The sequence below is a fragment of the Phocoena phocoena genome, chromosome X, assembly GCF_963924675.1.
Source record: "Phocoena phocoena chromosome X, mPhoPho1.1, whole genome shotgun sequence".
NCBI lineage: Eukaryota > Metazoa > Chordata > Mammalia > Artiodactyla > Phocoenidae > Phocoena > Phocoena phocoena.
Genome location: NC_089240.1, coordinates 23,764,196 through 23,774,152, shown reverse-complemented (window position 1 = coordinate 23,774,152; position 9,957 = coordinate 23,764,196). Strand labels below are relative to the sequence as shown.

Here is a 9,957-nt window from a genome sequence, read left to right as displayed (position 1 = left end):
CGGAGACCTACCTCCCCTGCCAGCCCCCACTGTCACCCCAGTACCGCCCAGGCATGGCTGGCTGGCTGGCTGTGCCCCAAGGCTCACTCTACCGTCCTCCACAGGGGTCTCAGGAGACAGGCTGAGCAGGAGAACAGGAGCCCTGTGGGTCCTCGAGCAGTGCCCTCAAGGACCCTGCAGAGGCGGCCTTGGTAAAAGCCAGGGAGGAATCTCCCCACTGAAGGTACTCACAGCATCTCCTTTTCCCTCCCCCAGGTGCCCTCGTTGCCTGCCTTCCTGCGCACACTCCCGCCTGCGGGCCCTGACCTGTGTCATCATGCCTCGGGGCCGGAAGAGCAAGCGCCGTGCCCGTGAGAAACACAGTCAGGCCCAGGGGGAGACTCAGAGTCTCAAGGGTGCCCAGGCCACTGAGGCAGCGGCGGCGGCAAAAGAGATACAAGAGTCGCCCTCCTACTCCGCTTCTGTTTCTCGGGGTACTCCCCCGAGCTCCCCTGCTGCTGGCACTCGCCAGGAGCCTCAGGGAACCCCAGGCACTACCTCTCATGGTGCAGGGGTTTCATGCCCAGGATCTGAAGAGGGTGCCCAGAGCCAAGATGAGAAAAGTGCAGGTACCTCCCAGGCAGCACCTTCCACCCGCAGGAGTTGCAGAGATCCTCTGAGCAGGAAGTCCACAATGTTCGTGGAGTTCCTGCTGGAGAAGTACATAACGAAGGAGCCCATCCTGCAGGCAGCACTGCTGAAGACTCTCAACAAGAAGTATGAGAAGCACTTCCCTGAGATCCTCAGCAGAGCCTCTGAGATCATGGAGCTGGTCTTTGGCCTCGAGCTGAAGGAAGTCGACCCCAGCAATCACTCCTACGCCCTCATCAGCAAGCTGGCCCTCCCCAGCGAGGGAAGTCTGAGTGATGAGTCCTGGCTGCCCAAGTCCGGTCTCCTAATGGTTCTCCTGGGCAAAATCTTCACGAAGGGCAACGTGCCACCGAGGACGAGATCTAGGAATTCCTCAATGCGTTGGGTTTGTATGCTGGGAGGAGTCACTCCATCTTTGGGGAGCCCAGGAGGCTCATCAGCAAATATTTCGTGCAGCAGAAGTACCTGACGTACCGCCAGGTGCCCGACAGCGATCCTCCGCGCTATGAGTTCCTGTGGGGCCCGAGAGCCCACGCTGAAACCAGCAAGATGAAAGTGCTGGAGTTTGTGGCCAAGATCATTGGTACCGTCCCCAGTGCCTTCCCAGATCTCTATGAGGAGGCTCTGAAAGATGAGGAAGAGAGAGCAGCAGTGAGAGCCGCGGCCAGGGCTGCAGCTGTTGCTGAGGGCAGAGCCCCTTCCAGGGCCAAGGCCTGCAGCTCCTCCCACATGTAGGGAGGGAGGCCGCAGGCAGTTTGCTCACTTTGTTTTGGAAGAGAGCAGTCAGGCTCCTAAATAGTGCACAGTAGTAGGGGTGGAGGGAACAAAGCATAGATCTTATTTATCTTCCTGTTTTAGACTAGTAACTTCTATATATTATTGATTGATTGATTTAGGTTTTTTCAAATGTTTTTTTCTTGTAATAGATAGTGTGTTTTCTTAAGAATAGGAATTCGTGAATGACATTGCTTGCATATTTATTGCTGTTTAAAGAATTCTAAAGTTACGGTTTTGGTATATGTAAAAGAAATTCACGAACCATCTATATTTTCTGTATGATCCAGAAGTAGAAAAACATGGCACTGCAATAGACATTGTCATGGAAATGTGAAAGGCGACCACAGAAAATATTTAGAAACAAAAAATGGAGAAAACAGAGAGTAAAAGCCATTTAACTCGTGGTTTGCCTTACTTCGTTTAAACTTTCTTTTGGTAGAAATAAAAGATACTTTGACTGATTTAGCTCATTTGTGAGTATTTGTTTCTTTTGCCCTAGTGGACTGCATATTCTCTGCTACCTACTGGATTAAAAATAAACTCTGATGGGAGGGTGGTATTTTGGGGGTTCATAATAATCATATCATAACTGCCATTCATCAAAAACCCAGTATTTCTTAATGAGTATGCCACTGCTTTACATGTAGTACATAACATTCCAACATTCACGCAGGATAGGATTTAGCAGACTCCCTTTACAGGTGAATAACTTGCAAATTTCTCAAGTTCACAAGACTGATTAAGTGACCTTGCTGGGTCTAGTCCCCTGGTCTGCAATAGTCTAGAGCCTACACTCTTCCACTCCTCCCAGCCTAAGCCAGACCTTATGTCTTTTAATTCATTTTTCTTCTCACCACTCCAAAATGTATCTCATGGGATAAAAGGGGCCCTGTTCCCAAAGCACTGTTTTGGAATACAGTAACAGTAACGCTGAATAAGTGAATGGTATGAATAAAAAGAAAAATTTTCGGTGACAGTGGGGTCTTCTACATACGCAATGTCAGATACCCTGAAAAGATCAGCATCTCCTCACTTACTCTTCAAGTTTCTCAGGGACATAAAAGCCTTGGTTTAAGAGCTGTGTCCTCAGGTCAGTGGAGGGAGGAGTCCCAGCCTCTGATAGTTACTCAAGGTGAGGACCTTAGAACAGAAGGGGGCCCCACAAAGCCTACCCTGCTTTCTCCCTTGTGTGGCCATGCGCAGAGCTGTCTGTCTGAAGGTACCCCTTCTTTTCCTCCGGGGCAAGGGTGGAGAGGTTCTCAGGGAGGTGAGTTCCTTGGTCTTGTGGCAGCATCTCCAATTCTGCCCAAGCAGGAGATCCTAACAGGCCTTAATTTGCTTCAGGGTGAGGACACTGGGTGCCGATGAGTGGACTCCCCATAACAAAGGGGACCACACAGAGGCCCCCCGTCAGGGGTAGCCAGGGAATAGGTCTCTTATCTCCCCTTCTGGTGTCTCAGGAAGGTGAAAGCCTTGGCCTGAGGCTGGCAGACAGTAGGGAGGGTGGAGTCCCATATGCTACCTGAAGTCAAGGTAAGAAACCTGAGTTAGGACTGAGGGGCCACTGACTCCAGAAGAGTGGGGCCTTGTAAAGTCCTGCTCCTCAGAAGACCCCGACAGCTTTGGACAGATCTGGTTCATCCTGACTTCCGATTCAGAATTCCCAAGAAGGTAATGCCTTTGTTCTGAGGAGCACAGCTTCAGGGGAGTGGAGGGTGGAGTCCTGGGTCTGGTCAGGCATCACGATGAGGACCCTGAATGAGGAGCAAGAGGACCACTCACTCCGGAACAGAGGAGAATGCAGAGTCCCGCCCCTGAGCTCAGCCCCAGGAGGCCCAGGACAAAGCTTTCTGGCTGACCTGCCCCCTCTTTCCACTGGGGGTGGTCTCGGGGAGGCGAGGGCCTTGGTCTGTGGGGAACAGCCTCACTCAGTAGAGACTGGAAATCTAGTGACTCTAAATGAGGATAAAGGGACTCCACCTAGAGCAGAGCCCTGCCACTGGACACCTCCCCTTGGCAAATCCAGGAATGTTGGCATGATGCGCCCCACGCCTTTCCTTTTAGAGCGTCTCAGGTAGATGAGGCACTTGGTCCCAGGGGCCAGCCTCAGGGGAGCACAGGGAGGAATTCCAGGTCATGCCAAGAGTCGAGCAGAGGACCGTGAGGACTGAGGGAACCACCCAAATCATAAAAGTGAGGACGCCACAGAATCCCTCCCTTACTGTCGGCCATGAGTGACCACAGGCAGTCATGCCCACGTGAGGCAACCCTCACATCCTCCTAGGTGGTCTCAGGGAATTAAAGGCTGTAGTATGAGCGCACAGGCCTCTCTAGGTCACGGGAAGAGCCAGCGTAAGGACTCTATGAGTGAGGACCAAGGGGAACGCACAACCGAAAAGAGAGAGGAACAAACACATAGCCCCACCACCCTTTCGGCCCGGGGAAGCCCCAGGCAGGGGTAGTTCGATGTGTCACCCACTTGCCTCCGGCTCTGGAGGACTCAGGTCGGTAGAGGGAAGAGTCCCAGATCCTGACAGAGTGAGGACTATTGAGGTCACAAACCCCAGAAGAGCGGAGCCCGGGGAATCTTGCCCTCTGTGTTAGTCCTCAGAAGCCCCTCAGAAATAGCTGTGGCTGCACGTGGCCTACTCTGACTTCTACTTCTGGGGACTCAGGGTGGTGAGGACTTTGCTCCGAGGCTGGCTGACTCAGCACAGGGGACATTTCCAGGTTGTGCTAGGAGTTGGGGTGAGGACCTAAGGCTGGAGTGGAGCATGAAAACCGTAACGATGGGGGCAGCACATCATCTCTCCCCTGCTGTCAGTCCTGGGAGACGCCTGGAGAGATGTCAGGCCGAGCAGAGGCAACCCTTAACTCCTCCCAGGGTGACAGAGAAGTGGGGACAGTAATAGGTGAAGAGGGGGAGAAATTATAGGTCTTCCCAGGAGTCAAACTGAGGAAGGGCCTGAGTGAGGACCGGCGCGGCCAAGCATAATAAGGCCTGGATCTGCCGGCCCCAGCTTCCTGCCTTCAGAGACCACAGGTAGACGTGGGACATCAGGCTACCCTCACTTTCTTCTGTTGGCTCTCAGAGAGCGGTGGGCCCTTCTATGAGCACATGTCCTCAGGTAAAGAGACAGGAGCCACAGGCCTTCCCAGGAGTCAAACTGAGAACCCTGAGTGACGACTAGGGGGAACATGCCCCACCCGCTGAGCTGTGGGGACGACAAAGAGTCTAGCCTTGCCCCTGCTTTCAGCACTTGAAGGCTCAGGACAGGGCAGTCGGGCCGAGGCTCCTTTACATCAGGTCTGAGGGAGGTGAGACCCTTAGCCTGAAGGTAAAGCCGTCAGAGGGCAGAAGGGTGGGTCCCAGGCCCTATGTGAAGCCAGCTGAGAGCACTGAATAGGGACTGAGGACCCAGTGATCCCAGGATAGAAAGGACTCCACAGAGCTGTCAGTACTGTGTTCCCCCTGTCAGGCCGGTGAGCTGGGCCACCCCTCCCTTCCTCTTCATGGGTCCCCGGGATCACTGAGGTGTCAACGGCAGAGCAACGGAGGGGAGGAAGCCCAGGTCCTGGCTGCCGTCCACCTAAAGATCCCGAAGATGAACTGAGCAGACTCCCCGCCCTAGAACACGGAAGGTCCCACTGGCAGCCCCTTCTGTCACCCCAGTGACACTCAGGTAGGCTGGCAGCCTGTAGCCCAAGGCTCACTCTACCGTCCTCCACAGGGGTCTCAGGGGACAGGCTGAGCAGGAGAACAGGAGCCCTGTGGGTCCTCGAGCAGTGCCCTCAAGGACCCTGCAGAGGCGGCCTTGGTTAAAGCCAGGGAGGAATCTCCCCGCTGAAGGTGCTCACAGCATCTCCTTGTCCCTCCCCCAGGTGCCCTCGTTGCCTGCCTTGCTGCGCACACTCCCGCCTGCGGGCCCTGACCTGTGTCATCATGCCTCGGGGCCGGAAGAGCAAGCGCCGTGCCCGCGAGAAACGCCACCAGGCCCGGGGGAGACTCAGAGCCTCAAGGGTGCCCAGGCCACTGAGGCGGCGGTGGCGGCGGCAAAAGAGATACAAGAGTCGCCCTCCTACTCCACTTCTGTTTCTCGGGGTACTCCCCCGAGCTCCCCTGCTGCTGGCACTCACCAGGAGCCTCAGGGAGCCCCAGCCACGAGCTCTCGTGATGCAGGGGTTTCATGCCCAGGATCTGAAGAGGGTGCCCAGAGCCAAGGTGAGGAGAGCGAGTCACACATGAGCGGGCCTGCCCCATCCTGGACGGTTCGCCTTTCCCTCCCCTACCTGGACACTGGTGGTTGCAGCATGCCCAGAGATCCTGCCTGTCGTGGTCAAGGACCACTGCTAGGTTTCCAGCCATACCAGGACCAAGCAAGACAAAACCGCCAGCACAGGTTGACGCAAGCGCACCAAGACCTACAAGGTGACTCAAGGTAACCCAGGGTTCATTACGCCTCATTTGTAATAACTTAGCGTTGCGGCTTTTGCTTCCCCGCCCCACCCCATGGGTTCTGCTTGGGTGCTTATGGGTAAGTGCCTGCATACTAGCAGGAAAGTTATATAGCCTAAAGCTGTCAATCGATTTGTCAGTCAAATAACACAGGACACAGGGAGGGACCACCACTCTACAAAACACAGCCCTACCCCATTCTGGGGCTGCGTCTGGTTTCCAGACAGCCCGCTCTCCTGCTTTCTCGGGAGCGTACCTTTGCTCTGCTTAACTGAACTCTTGCTACTTAAAACTGCTCTTCGCCTCTCGACAGAATTCTTCCTCTTTGGGAGGGTAAGAGCCCAGGACATCGCCATTCTGCTGGTGACAGTATGGATCACATATTCATTACTTTTATCAGGTACAAGTTAAAGTTTTGATATTTCATAAAACAAATTTTAAAACGTTCCATTTTTTTTTTTTATGACCTAGAACAAGAAAACACAGCAATGGAAGAGGGATTTCCATGGAACTGTGAATAGACTCGGCAGTAAAATAATGTGGGACAAGTAAAAAAAGAAAAGAAAAAGCGTACATGGTGGTACATTTTTGGTTTGTTTTATTCTTTTAGTGCTTCTGTTTGTAAAACTGAAAGATGTTTTCTTAGATTATTCAAGATTGTGAGAGAAATTAAACAATAATAAAGTAGACATCCTTATCGTTGCCACTCTTATTCCCAACCATTAATTGAGCATCTACTCTTTGGAAGGCTCCGTGGCAGAACTGGGGATGGTAAGAAAAAGAAGACTGAGCCACTGTCCAGAGAACTTTAGAGCCTAGGAGCTGCTGCCATATCAAGAAGATGGTGAGACACACTCTGAGACCTAAATAAATGGCAAGTTAAAACAAGGGGTGAGAAAGAGAGGAGGTTCCAGATGAGAGCAGTCAAGTGTAAATGCTCTGAAGCAAGGAAGTCTGGAGCTTTGGGACACTGCAGTTCCCTTGAGGAGGTGATTTTAAGTTAGGCGGGATGGTGGGCTAAATGAGGCTGAGTGAATTGTGGTGGGGGAGGGTGGGACCCTTAGATGGTGGGCCTCAGAGCTGACAGACTCAAGACTGGAATGGAAGCTTACCCTGAATTTTTACTTTGGGACTGTGGGTAAAACAGAGAGAATCTCCACCCGGGGCAGGAATAAAATGGCTTCCGTGTTCCCGTCCCAGTGCAGGTGAACACAGTGCACAAACTAGGTGTTTTAGTCCCATCGCCTCCAGGGAGTTTCTGAGAAACAAGGATGATACTTCCTTGAAGTGAGATGTCAAGAAGCCACTGTGATAGCACTCTTTGCACTGGGGTCAAAGGGCCAGAGGCCACTCCATTAAAGGGATGTTCTACTGCTTACCTTAAGTGTAATCTGGGGAACTCCAAATGAAGGCTACAATTTTTGGTGGTGGTGAAATTATAATGAAAATAGGGGTGGTTTGGATGAAAAGGCACCTGGGAGGGAAGTTGTTGGTCCTTGACGCAAATTCTAGAACCTCTGAGTAGCATCCAGCTGGGAGAGATTCCTCTACACTCAAATGACATATTTACAAATGGGGAAATTTTACATAGTTTCACTGTCTAAGCAGTTTTGTTCGTTCCAAAGGGGCTGCGTATCGTATTTTCTGACATCTCATGAGATTAAAGAAAAAAATCCCAAAGAGTTGGTATTATTGTCTGGGGTCAGAGTTATCGTAGTAATAAATGCTCAATATCATTAGTCATTAGGGAAATGTATACAAAAAAGACAGAGTGGGATACCATTTCACTAGGTTGGTTATAAAAATGGAAAATAACAAGTGTTTGCGAGGATATGAAGAAATTGGATCCCTCATACATTGCTGGTAAGAATGTCAAATGGTTCAGCCTCTTTGGAAAACAGTTTGGTAGTTCCTCAAATTTAAACAAAGAATTACCGTATGACCCAGCAATTCCATTTCTAGGTATATAACCAAAATAACTTAAAAATTGTATTTAAACAAATCTTTGTACCCAAATATTCAAAGAAGCATTATTCATAAAAGCCAAAAAATGCAAACAACCCAAAATTTCCATCACTGAATGAACGGACAAACAAAATGTGGTATATTCTTACAACGGAATATTATTCAGTCATGAAAGGGAATGAAGTACGGATAACTGAGAGACCACGGATGAACCTTGGAGACGTTATGATAAATGATAAATGATAAATGAAAGGAGTCAGAAACAAAAGGTCACATATTATATGACACCATTTACATGAATTGTCCAGGATAAGCAAATTCATAGAGACAGAAAGCAGATTGATGGATGTCCGGGGCTACGGAGAGCTATGAATGAGAAGTAACTTTTTGAAGGGTAAGAGGTTATGTAAGCAGATAGGATAGGCGGTCCCTGGAGAAAGAGAACCAGGCATGGCTTTCTTGACATAAGAGAAGCCAGTTTTTGGCCTAAGCCATTTTGTGATCTAAGCCATTTTAAGATCATTTTGTGAACCTGGAGACAAAGTGTGCCCTTGAACACACCTCCGTAATAATGATCTTAAGGGAATAAAAGAATGCAGCAACGAAAGACTGTTATCAGGCAGGAGTAGTAACAGTAGCAAAGGTAATAAATCAGTTGTTAAGACTCCCAGTCTTCTCAAGGGTAAAGATTAGCCTGAAGCACAATCTTCAGCTGTTCTGCAGAATTCAAACCCCCCTCGAATGGTCAACCACCACCAGACCAACTGGAACCGAAGGAATGATGACGGTAATCTTCTCTGACCCTTGTGCCTTCAAACCCCTATAAAGCTCGGACTCTGTTGACCTTTGCCCCAGCTCTAGGCTGAATTCTCCTCTGCTCAAGCCCCTTCATGAATATGCATGTACCCTTAGCTTGAAACTTCCCCAGTTCTGCTGTCCAGGGAAACACTGCTTTGGGGAAGATCCCCAGGGTTCTCCTTCCTTGCTGCAAGTAATAAATCCTTCCTTCTCCTGCTCTTTGACTTGGCTGTGTATTTGGCTCGACACCCACCAAGAGGCAAACCCAGGTTCCGGGTAGCAGTTACCTTTTGGAATGAGGAATATGTTTGGAGCAAGATAGAGGCGGTGATCGTACAACATTGTGAATGCAGTAATGCCACTGAATTATTCACTTTAAAATGTTATGTGGATATATATCAATGAGTTATATTTTTAATATTATATATAATACAATCAATAGATTGATTGATTCCACTATATATATAATATATATAATATATAGGTATATGTATGTATGTAAAATCAACGGAATGATAGAATAAGATAGAATGAGTGAATTACCATTCTACAGCCCCTAATGGATTAATGGATAAGGGTAAAGATCCTCACTACCTGTCAATACCACCAGGAAGCAGAAAACAGACACTATGTATCTCCTAATGGAAGCACACAGCTTTGTCTCAGGAGTGAACTTGCCAATAAACAAACTGGTAAATCAATAAGCCTTAATCTGAACAAGCTGTTTCCTACAATTATTGAGGATCCTTGATGCTGAGTTCCAGGTATATTGGGTTCATTATTTTATTCTCTGTAATGTTGTATATGATTGTTTTTATTATAAATATCATGCCTTTAAATTTGAAAACCCAAGTAAAATGGAACAATTTTTAGCAAACTATAAATCACTAAAGTAAAAATGTAGTCCAAACCCAGAGCACCATCAAAATGTTCCAGGACAATCCAGGTTTGGAGCCCCCTCACACCAAATGATCAGGGAAAAACTAATCACCACCTTATTTGAATTCTTCCAAACCATACAAAAAGATAGAAAACGGATCAACCATGTTAATAGGGTAGCCCTCCTTGATACAAAGTCCAGATAAGAATGCCCCAATAAAAGGATACTCACACATAACCATGTGATTAAATGAAGAAATGGGCTATGACTAAGGAACACAAAGATATCATATTAGAAAATACTGACAGTTGGAAATCACCGCACTAACAGAGAAAGGAGAAAATGCATTTCTAAAGGGAAAGAATATTTGTCTCTACACTTCTATTCCCAAGCCTGTTGACACCAAATGAATGGGCTTTTTGTTTTGTTTTGTTTTGTTTTGCTCACACAA

The 9,957-nt window shown here is 48.9% G+C and overlaps 1 pseudogene; it reads left to right on the top strand.

Moving 5' to 3' along the window:
• Positions 1–316: 316 nt before the first annotated feature.
• LOC136142030 (melanoma-associated antigen B4-like) lies at positions 317–1,365 on the top strand (annotated as a pseudogene).
• The last annotated feature ends 8,592 nt before the right edge of the window (positions 1,366–9,957 follow it).